This window comes from Solea solea, chromosome 10 (genome assembly GCF_958295425.1).
Source record: "Solea solea chromosome 10, fSolSol10.1, whole genome shotgun sequence".
NCBI classification, from domain to species: Eukaryota; Metazoa; Chordata; class Actinopteri; order Pleuronectiformes; family Soleidae; genus Solea; species Solea solea.
In genome coordinates, this window is record NC_081143.1 from 19,746,860 (window position 1) to 19,758,872 (window position 12,013).

The following is a 12,013-nucleotide window of genomic DNA, read 5'->3' on the forward strand; positions in this document are numbered from 1 at the left end:
CAAGCTAACAATACTGTCAACAATAACATCCTTCATTGCCGCTGTACGTCTGTGAGTAAAAAAGCCAGCTGGCAGGCAGACAGGAGGAGGAGGAATTGCGGGCTTTGGGGTTCTAGTGGGGACTTAAAGAGGGATGGGGTGGCGGCTGAGTGTTACTTGGGGGGTATGAGCCAGATATCAGGTGTATCTAGGCTGAGAGGCCCCTCACATGGGGCATCCTATTCACCTGCTGCCCAGACCAGGACAAAGGCTAGGGCTCTGGGGTGCTGGGGCTCCGCTGGGCCACAGACAGGCTAGGTAACACTAGAAGGACTTAATGGCTCCAAGATGAAGGGAAGATGGTGAGAAGAAGATTACAACATGGGAAAATGTAGATGATCTGAGGTTTCACCGTCAACACAGTCACATTTTTCCCATGCAGCCCGATTGAATACCAAACAAGGCGGCGTTTCACAGATTTGATTGATTCAGCCACTATTGCACTATATGTAGTGTGAAACACACAACTTTAGATATATACTTTTAACAATTCTGAGAATTGATGAATGCATTTAGTGTCTTTCCTCCATATAGTCACTAACAGGGAGTCATTGACAACTAATCAATTAATCGAGAAAATGAATGATGATTAATCAGTTATGAAAATAATCAATAGTTGCAGCTGGACTGTTTTCATTGTTTTGCTCAGCATATTTATCTTCTCATGTAACTGTAAACAAGAACGCAGAACGTTCTTTTGACACAGCTAAATGAATCATTATTGGCAACTGTGCCGATTCAGTTCATTTACTCACCAGAGCTGCATTTAGTTGATGTAAAGCAACACCAAAGGTGACTATTGTTTTACTTCTTATTGCCTCTTTGTCACTCTTTTATCAGACACAACAATTGTGCAGCAGCTTTAATGAATGACAAGACATCTTGGTTTCTGCATTGTTTTATTTTTTTTGATTTTATTGCCAACACATACATACATGCATGCATATATATAAATTCTTACCAGGGCTACAACTAACGATTATTTTCATAATAGAGTAATCGTTTGGTCCATAAAATGTCCACAAATCTTGATCAGAACATGGAAATGGTGACGTTCTCAAATGTCCAAAATGATTCAGTTTAAATGATTTCTTTGAAAAACAATCTGAAAACTTTGAAAATTATCAAAATAGTGGACAATTTATTTAGTAATCAATTAATAATTGAATTAGTACTTCTAATTCTTACATAGATTACATAGAAAGGGTTAAATCTAAACAATAATTACCATACCTGAGTGACAGATATAAGACATAAGATGAGGATAAGAGTAAGGAATGATTTGCAGACTTTGTGTGTCTCTCTCACTGATTACGTTTTAGCAGCTTTCAGACATTTCACTGCACTCTGAGAATGTCTGGAGGGGCTGAATGTAAGAACGTCAACGTCCACCCAAGTCGCTGTGGACATGTTGCAGAACTTCTCCTTGACTCTCCGAATAATATCCCAGTGAGCTCATATGGGAACGCTTCTGGAGAAGCTGTAAGCATAATTTACAGTGAGCGAATGAGTGAGTGTTCTGCCTCCTGCATGTGTGACCCAGGCACCACCTGGATGCTCCAGAGATTCTCCTACTGTTATGAACGGGTCTGACTCTGACAATCACCAACTGAGTTTGCCACGTGCGAGTGTTCTGAATTCTGAAAAAAAACAGCTTTTAGGTTGAGATCAATTTTAAGTTATGTTAAGGTTATGGTAGGAAACAGACAGGTAGAAAAAAGTATAGACATCAAAGGGCAGTGGAAGAGAGAAACAGCTGGTGTGTGTGTGTGTGTGTGTGTGTGTGTGTGTGTGTGTGTGTGTGTGTGTGTGTGTGTGTGTGCGCGCACACAAACTTTCAAAGGAGACCTTTAGTTTAGATTTGACAATCCACCTAACTTCAGGCATCAGTGTTGTAACACACATACTCTCATGTACACACTTTCAAACTCATAAACACACACTGACAGTAAGTAAATGGAGAAACCTTCTTACATACACGTGGACACTCTCACTGTTCATGCATATATTCATGTCTGTGTGGTTATGGTTAGGGATAATGCTTTGTTTAGGCTGACCTAATGAATGAAAGTCAGTGTAGTGCCCTAAGAAGAATAGCTATGTAAACCTGTGTGCGTGTGTTGTCAGTGACTAAAGCACAGGGAAGTTGCTTGTCCTGACATGTCCAGGCTTAGTTCACCAGAGCTGGGCAGGACAGGCCTGGATCCAGCCTCTCTTCAGATGAGAGAACTGCACAACAACTGCAAGGTGGATAGAGCAGCAATCGAGTTGGAGTGTTCTCCGTTATATGTGTGTGTGTGTGTTGTTGTCACACAGAATTTTATGGCACACATACTTGGTGAGTTTTTTTTTTTTTTTAAAGTACTAAAATCACATTTCCACTTATATCTAGGGCTGGTTTTATATGTGTGAGTTGAAGTCCAAATGCCAAGCTCAGTCTGTGGGATGAGTCAGCAGCTTAGTTTCGTTTACTTCATCTCTAAACAAACAGGGGTCACAATATCAGTTTACACATTTCAGTTCAATTTCATTTAACAGAATTTTATTCTTGCCTTTTCCAGCTTCTCTCCATATCACTTAGTTATTTAAAAAGAACAGTTAATTAATACAACCTTAGGCCTCATCCACACAGAAACAGAAACTTTCCCCGTGTTTTCTTTTTCGATTCTGAAAACGTTTTCTGTGAACACGTCTTCGTACACAGGAAACCTCCCAAACCAACTCTAAACGCTGTAGTATATATGCCAGGCCTGTATGTGGTGCTGTAACGCTGCCACATGGTGGCACCTGCACATAAAGCTTGCACGCTGTACACAAATTCAAAGATGGTGACAGCCAATGCAAGAGTAAGAGAGAAGTGGTGCTGTGACATCAGTCAGTGCGTTTACCTGTAGGTAAAAGTCTGATTTTAGTCGGACTAAGATAATAATTTCAGTTTTCTGTGTCATGTATACTTGTTAGTCTGACTAACATACCTGGATAATGTGATTCCTGCATGTATATGCTTAGAGTTGAACTTGCCGTTCTGCTCATGCACCAAAATTTCCTCTTCTACCTCCAGGTCAGCCGGAAATCATACGATGGCGGCTTCTTGCTTTAGACAACACTGCGACCATAAGAGCATGCTCCATTTAATTTGTATCACAATTAACATGTACAGCAGGTACGAAACATACAGAGCCGTCCATCTCACTGTTCACTGTTTGTTCTTCTGTGACGTAAAGGTCAACAGGAAACTGATTCTTTATGCACTAGCCACTTTTGGGAGCCACTTTTTCAAAAACTGCATTTGAGGGCTCCCAAATGCCAGTTTTGCGAAGGCTCTTAAGATCTGGCTCATTGAAGAGTTATCACCACCATCAAAAGTCTGTTTAGCTGCTTTTAGACGTGCACTGTCGGGACTTTTTCACCCCTGAAATTGACTGGAGGGCCTGTGCATGAGAATGTAAATGTCTACAAAATTGGCTCCATACATTTTCTTTTCCTTCCTGCACCCTCTTCTCTGTGAGTTATTGGTGAATGTCTCGTCTCCTGCTTGTTTGACCCAGACACCACCGAATTCTCTTGCTGTTGTGAACATGTGTCTTGCTCTGATTTGCTTAGGTGAAGGGCAAAAAGGTCCAGGTGATGCCGTTTCTTTCCAGAGATGATCTGCAGTATTAGTACTAAACATTATGTTTTAGTATATCTGTTGCGGGTGCAGCAGTGGGAGCACGACATACAGGCCAAAATGAGACGCAGAGATTACTAGAGATTAGTCAGGACTGTGTTTAGCTGTGTGCTGGGTGCACATTAAATGCAGCAGGCAGGGGGACACTGTTAGCTCAAGGTTTAGGTGGGTTTACCCTCCTCCACTGATGTTTGCCTTCATAAATCTTAGTTGTAGTGTTGACTTGGATCATTTACAGTGTCTTTTACAGCTTTGCATTGTGACATGACAAGTGATGGAATTACTGAATGAGGCTCTTAATGAGAGAACAGTGCTTTCTTTCACTTCCAGGGTTTGTCAGTGGAGAGTGGAAATATGATATACTCCGTAGAAAAGACAGGGAGAGAGAGAGCGATGTGTGTGTAATTGTGGTATATCTATGAACAACCTTAGGCCACAATGTTGTTTACCTCCTGGCAGGTCCGAGCTGTTAGGAAGAACACACCACCATGCACACACACACACACACACACACACACCTTAATTTAATAGAGCTGTAGCAGTCAGGAAAGGAAACTCCCTGACTTAGAAAGGCAGTGATCACTTATATACTGATTTTCTGATAAGAGCACACAGGCAGTATGTGTGTGTGTGTGTGTGTGTGTGTGTGTGTGCGTGTGTGTGTGTGTGTGTGTGTGTGTGTGTGTGTGTGCATGTGCATGTCTCTGTGTGTGCTTTCCGTCTGCTTTCCTTTGCCATAGTTACTGTCTGTATTCCATCACGATTGCATGGACTCCAGTATATTTAAGGCGAGCATTACATAGCTCTGCTGCCATTCGTTCTGCACACACAAAACACACTTTTTTCAAATGTTGTCTGTCACCTCCACATGCTGTAACTCCTCAGGTATGGATACTGTCATCACAGTATCTCCATCTCTCTCTCCATTTCTTTGTGTCGGTCTCTCCGCATTTAAAGAGAAATCATCAGTGAGACAAACGTGAGGCAACCACACACTAAGACATGATCAAATACGTGTTGGATCTGTGTGCGTGTGAGTGGTTGTTCGGACGGCAGCTGCGACTGACGACAACAACTAAGATTGATCACGTTTTTTTTTGTCCAGTGATTTTCAGTTTGTTCATTTCCACTCAATCGTCCTTTTAATAGCACAAAATGTGAGCTAGAGGATTTTTTGCAATGTTGGATAGTTAATTCACAATTTTTCTTTCTATTTTCCAGTGAAAAAACCCCAGCAGAGGCAACTTTTGGTCATTTTTGTTATAATTTGGTCATGATCAAAGACGATAGGATTACGCAAAACTACATGTACAGTATAAGACCTGACTGAGGAAGCACTTGCGTATATACAGCGCACCAAGTGGTAACTGGTCATGGCATCATTCCTAAGAAGCTGAACTCCCATTTTTTAAATCACAGTTTGGCTGGTGCCATGTTGACATTTATGCAACTGGAAGTTGAAAGGTGTCACCTGCAACCAGACTCCTATTGAACATGTTCTGCTGAGATTCACACTTCCAGTTATATTCAGTCGATCGAGAGCTGATTTTATATGTGCAAGGTGAAGTCATCTTCAGTCTTTGGGATAAGTCTTCATGTCGAAAACAAATCGGGGCCAGCCACAATGTCAGTTTACACATTTCGGTTTACTTTATTTTGGCATCCTTTTATTCTTCTCTCCATGTCACTTAGTTGTTGCAAATAAAGCCGTGTGTTGGTGTGAAAAGTAGAGTCCTTTGTGTTTGCACTGACAACATGTTTTATTAAGAAGAGCAGCAACAGATAAAAGCACTGAGGAAGGTTTTGTTTCTGTGAACTCGTGTTTTGTTCTAAAAATCTGGCAGCTCTTCAGCCTGACTGCTGTCTACACCTCTCCCAGGTGAGAACATAACAACACACATACACACATTCTTGTATTTCTATCCATTTCAAGACTTGCATTGACTTCCATTCATTTGGAAGCTTAATGCCTAACCTTGACCTAACCACAATTCAAATGTGAGCTAAAACTTTTGCATCTTTAGGACCAGGTTTTGATCTCCATTACTGTAGGTCTACTGGTCATGATAAAATCAGTGTTAATGCTAGAAAATGTCCTAAATAGGTAACAAATACAAGAACAACCATACACACACGCTTACTTGGAGAAAAGGTGTAATAAAACTTCCTTATCAGTCTTTCATGTGTGAGGCTTAAGAGCTGTCACCCTGACGGGAGGAAACCACCATGCTTTGATAGGCCTCCGACACAACAGCATGCATGGACGTGTGTCTCTCTCTCTCTCTCTCTCTCTCTCTCTCTCTCTCTCTCTCTCTCTCTCTCTCTGTGTGTGTGTTCTCCGGTTCCATTGCTCAATAAGACCATTTTATATAAATGTTTCTGCTAAACTGCTGTGACTTTGTTTTATACACGACACCCACTAACAGGCTTTTCGCAGGCTTTCGGCAGTGCTGTCACTAAATACACCAGTGACAGCAATCTGACCAAGCAGTGGACGGCAGGCATTGTATCGTCTCAGCTCGCTTGGAACCTTGCCTGAGCAGGTACAAAATAAATCTAAATAACCGTGCTGGGCCGAAGCGAGTCAAGTCGCACTAGTGGGAAAGTGTCTGTAGTGGTCTGAGTAATGCTTCACTCACTGCCACTGACTTAGTTTGACTTGGTAATCCACTTTGGTTGATTTGATGATTGCTGTAACTTTTCAGAATCAAACCACTTTATCTAAAACTTAGTTTTTGTCACAGCCAATTTGATCACTTATATCTATCAAAGATGTTCCCAGAAACTGGGTTGGAGACCATTATTGTCTAGTAGGGTGCTTGGTTTATTAAAAAGATGAAGAACAGTTTAAAGAACTGCAGGTTAAGTTAGCCAAGCTATTACCTGAGAGGATGGACGAGAACTATTACCCGCTTCGTTAATGACACACAAAAGGTCCTTTTTAAGAACAGACTGCTGCTAAAGTCGGCCAAACTACTGACCACAAGGAAACATTTAAGTGCCAAGTGAGATTTTCTTTCTCTAACCTTAGCCCCTTTTTTCAGAAATAAAGATAAAACAGAGAAAAATAGACTGAATGCTGCAGATGATATGCATGTTAACAATGGTATACACAGTAACTATATAACCATCAGCTATCCTGTTAAGAGTGTAGGAGCCAATATTGAGCTAATTTAGTTTAGGGTTAGTTTAAATGATTAATGTAGGATTACTTGTTACAGTGTAATTTGTGAATAGTTAAAGTATTTAATCGTTGGCCTCAAGCCTTTGATTAAATAATTTTTGCGAGGAAGGAACGTGGCTTTATGGACCCTTGATGTTATTAGATAAAGGTACCGTGGACTTTGATATCTTTGATGGCTATAATAGATGGAGGATAGGGAAATATGTACTGGTAAATATCTAGCAGGTTTGTAGGTTGACGTGTCCGGTCAAAGCTGTACAAGGTTCACGCTATATATTACTGTGAAATCAATTGATCGTCATTCACAACCTGGAACATCAAGGGAATATTTCTAGGTGTTGTTGATCCAAAGGAAGCTTGGACATATGCGGATGGAAATGTAACTTGGATATACGGCAAGTGGAAATAAATGTGCAAACCCTTCACATGACTTTTTCTTGCCTTGGTGATTGAGGATTTAAAACGGTACCAACGAGCCAAGCCCATAGGAACCTGCTTACAGCCAATGACTTTCATTTGCCGCTACAAGTCAAAAAACCTCACATCGATTTGGATCTGGGTGCGAACACGATCACCCAAGTATCAGACGGCGCCAAGAAGGACTATATTGCCACGGGGGCCCTTGGTGCAGGAAAAAACTTAGAGCGGTCGGCTGCTTAAGCCTGGATAAGTTGGAAACCCGCTGAGTTGTTAACTCCTCTGTAAATATTACCTTGCTATTACAGAAACTTTGTAGCCAGCAATGGCAGATCCGCCAAGCAGTGATGAGGAAGGCTCATCAGCCAATGAGAAGAACACGAGGGCGCAGGTGCACACTGGGAAAGGCCTCAAGGAAAACTTGCATCAATTTATCACTGCAAGAAGATCCAAGTTAAGATTGTTAACTACAAAATCAAACCACATAGAAGGCCTTATGGAAGATGACAACAACGTCATACATGTTGAGCAAATTGAAGTGAAGAGTTATAAAAAACTCTATGAAGAATTTGTTGAACTGAATCAGTCTCTGAAGCTCTATTTGAGCGAAGATGAGATAGAGGCAGACCAGACATCCTGGTTCGAGCCTAAAGCATCCTGCTGCCGAGACTTCATGGAAAGAGTAAAGACTTGGGTTGAGGACGTACAACTCTGCGAAGACTTGATAATGACAAGTGTAAAGGACATAACTCTTATGGACAGTGTGTCAAATGTAAGTTCTCAAATATCTTCTGTCACTTCAGTACGTAGGAGAGAGGAGGCGAATAGAGCAACTCTTATTGCAAGGGCAGCAGCACTAAAGAAAAAACGGGCAATTGCACTGAAGGAAGCCCAGTTAAGGGCGGACCAAGAACTGCAAGAAGCCCAGATAAAGGCGGATAAAGAACAATTGGAGATCGATACAGAGCTGGCAGCTTTGGCTGCACGACTCAAAATATATGCAGATTATGATGCATTGCAGCAACAGTCTAGTGCCAACGCGATGTCACAGCAATGTCAGCAGGGCGACGTTGAAGGCCAGATCAGGTATGAAGCATCAGTGCCCAGCCTAAAACGCCAAGAAAGGCCAGTTCTCTCAACTAACGAACCAGTGGTCAGACCTAAAGCACGGGCTGACCAGGCACCAAGCTCCACACCTGCAGCCGAGCCGTTGCAGCAGAACAATGATACAGGTGAATCGCACAGTGTGATGAGAAACCAAGAGTCTTCACGCTTGGCACAAAGAGACATCCCTTTGTTCCATGGTGATCCACTCCAATTCCAACCCTTTTTGAAGGCTTTCAATCACATTATCAACTCTGGAACTGACAATGATGTGGACAAATGGTACTTTTTGGAACAATATACAAGGGGCAAGCCACGAGATCTGGTCAGGAGCTGCCAGCACAAGTCAGCAAGTCATAGATATGACTATGCAATGAAACTCCTTAACGAACACTATGGAAATGAGATGGTGATTGCCTCGGCTTTAGTAGAAAAGGCATGTAATTGGCCTAAAATCCAGTCGGAAGATAGACAAGCGCTCAGTGACTTCGCATTATTTCTCGTGAGCTGTTGCAACATCATGGAGGATGTTGAATTCATGGACGAGCTGGACAACCCCACCAACATGAGGGTGATAGCATCAAAGTTGCCCTACAAACTCATGGAAAAGTGGAGGTGGCGTGCATATAAGATACAAGAGCAACGAGGTAGAAGATCCAGGTTCGTTGATTTCGTCAAATTCGTGGACAGGGAAGCTAAATCCGTCATGGGTCGGATGTTCGGTAACTTGCTGGAGTTCACAGCAGCCAAAGAAAAAATTGATATCACACAACATGCGAAACCAGAAGAAGAAAGGGGAAGTAGCTTCAAAACTGAGGGATTTAATAAGCAAATGTCAGAGGCTGACACTATACATCCCAACGGTGCTTTCACCAAACCGTGCTTGTTCTGTGAGAGAAATCACACTCAAAAAAGGATTAAAAGTTCACGCAAGGACAAATTTGAGTTCCTCAAGAAATCAGGACTATGCTTTGGATGCTTAGCTGAAGGACATGTTAGCAAAGACTGTAAGAAAAGGATGACTTGCAGTGTCTGTTGATTGGTTTTGTGGACCTTTGATGTTATTATTAAATAAAGGTACACTTTGGACACTTTGATATCTTTGACGGCTATGACAGATGGAGGGATTGGGAGATATGTACTGGAAAATATCTAGCAGTTTTGTAAGTTGACCTGTCCATTAGAAGCTGTACTAGGTTTGTTGTAAAAAAGGTTTTTTGACCATTGACCTATGTTACTTTAGGTTATGTTACGTTACGTTATATTACTGTTAAATCAATAGATCGCCATTCAAGACTTGGAAGATCAAGGGAATATTTCTATGTGTTGTTGATCCGAAAGAAGCTCGGACATATGCAGATGGAATTGTAACTTGGATGTACGGCAAGTGGAAATAAATGTGCAAACCCTTCACATGACTCTTTCTTGCCTTGGTGATTGAAGAATTAAAATGGTTCCTATGAGTCAAGCCCACCTGCCTACAGCTAACGACTTTCGGTGGCTTTGTCATGTAGCGTATGTTTGCCAGTACATCCTGTTCTACCTTTCCAGAATAATTTAAGTGCTACAGAAATTGCAGTAAAAAAAATTGGGAAACACTTCAACACACACACTCATAGATAGAGGTGGATACAGAAAGGTGCGTTTGACTCATCAGTAGATGCAAACCCACTTAGGATTGATCGCAAATAGGAGATAATCAATTCAACCCCAATTGAATTCACATCAAGTGGAGGTGGAAAGGCATTTTAACACGGCAGGCAAGGTATTCTTGTCCTCTACCACTGATGTTGCGTTGTGACAGGCATTTGTCATGTCAAGACCTTGTGGAGAAATCCTACTGATTATTCAATAAAAATCCATAGCGTCTTTCTCCCCCATTGCATCCTTTTTCTTTCTTTTTTCTCCCCAGCAGGGCTTTGTCCTTACACATAGCCCACAGATGAACACACAAATGCTGTTGCATTGATTCACTAATCTAGTGGGGTGGGGCAGTGCAAGACTCTCATTTACTTAAAATCATTATCCTTCCCAGTAGATAGATGGAGATAAAAGGATCATGAGAGAAAAGGGAAAAAAGGAGGTTGGAGGGAGAGTGAAGGCAGAAGGAAAAGGAGAGGGAGCGAGAGTGACGGTGTGAATGAGGAATGGAAAGGAGGAGAGAAAGAATGGTATGATGGGTCATTTTGAAGTCACCTCTTTTGAAAAATCTGCTGCTGCACAAGGAAAGTCTTGCGTTGTCTCTATCTAAATTCTCTTGCGGTCTTGCACTGTGTCTGTCCCTGTCCTGTCCCTTTCTCTTGTGCACCAGCTCACATCTCCCACACACACACACACACATGCACACTGCAGAGAGGAGTGTTCTGCAGAGGGAAGTCTTTGCAGCAATCGATAGCGCTTGGTGAATGATCTATCGACAGAGTGGGAGTGTGTGAGAGAAGAGTTCAATATACTTCAATTTACCTCCACTTGCTTTAATTACTTACACCCTGTGTTTGTGTGCGTGCGTGCATGTGTGTGCGCTTGCGTGCGCTCCCAGAGGATGAGTGGTGTTAGACTACCCATGAAGGCTGATAATAAAAAAAAAAATACAGCAGCTATTATTGAATTCAGGGTCTACTGAGAGATGGACATTGTCATATATCAGTAGAATATAAAACATTTTTAATCATTATGTCATCATTATTAATCATTTACTTTTCAGGTTCAGACCAGCTGCTCTTTATGTCTCTGCACTTGCACTCTCAAGGAATTTATGAGACCTGAGTAATGTGCTGTGTAATGACCAGGTGGTAAAGGTGTTGCAATCATGATGCAACTGACATATTTGTGATGTCAAACTACTGTAATGCATAACGTTTAAATGGAAACACATGTCTGTTAGATTCTAAAAATAATAATTTTATTAATCCACACAAACAGGCGAAGGCAACAACATTGTGCTAGTAAAGTGAGAGGCCTGCAAAACAGGTTAGAGTGTGGCTGAAAACACAAAGAAGCGCCTATGAAACATTTTAGAAGTGAATTTAACCTGGTCATTCAGCAGTTTGACGGGACAAATGATTCTTGTCCCCACCAACCCCAATTTTCCAGGTTGGTCTCCATACTGGGTTAATATATGAGCATCTTGAACTGGTACATTACAACATTTTGACCTGAATGGTACAAATCCTACTTAGTTATTACACTTTTATTTATTTATTCAGATTCACAGCATTATATTTCATTATATTTCCTTGTCTTAATTGATGTTTCCACTTTTGCTGAGAATGTCGCAGTGAACCTGTCTGTGAATCCTTAGCATTGAGCTAACATGTCATCCATAAGCCACATAAACGATTTTACACCACAAGCGTAGAGGACCACAGGGAAATAAGTGTCTTCTGTCTCATTTCCAATCCCTCACTTTCCCTCCTATCAATTCTATTCCCTTCAGTTTTAGCGAGCTGGCCTCAAGAAGGATGTGCAATGAAAGGCTCAACTTAGGTGGTTATTCTGAAAAAAAAATGCATTGTAATTGTCCCGATTGTCTAAACAAGCTTAAATATTCAAATCTGACCAGAGTAGCGTTCGTTCTCTGCCCACTTTCATGTCCTGCC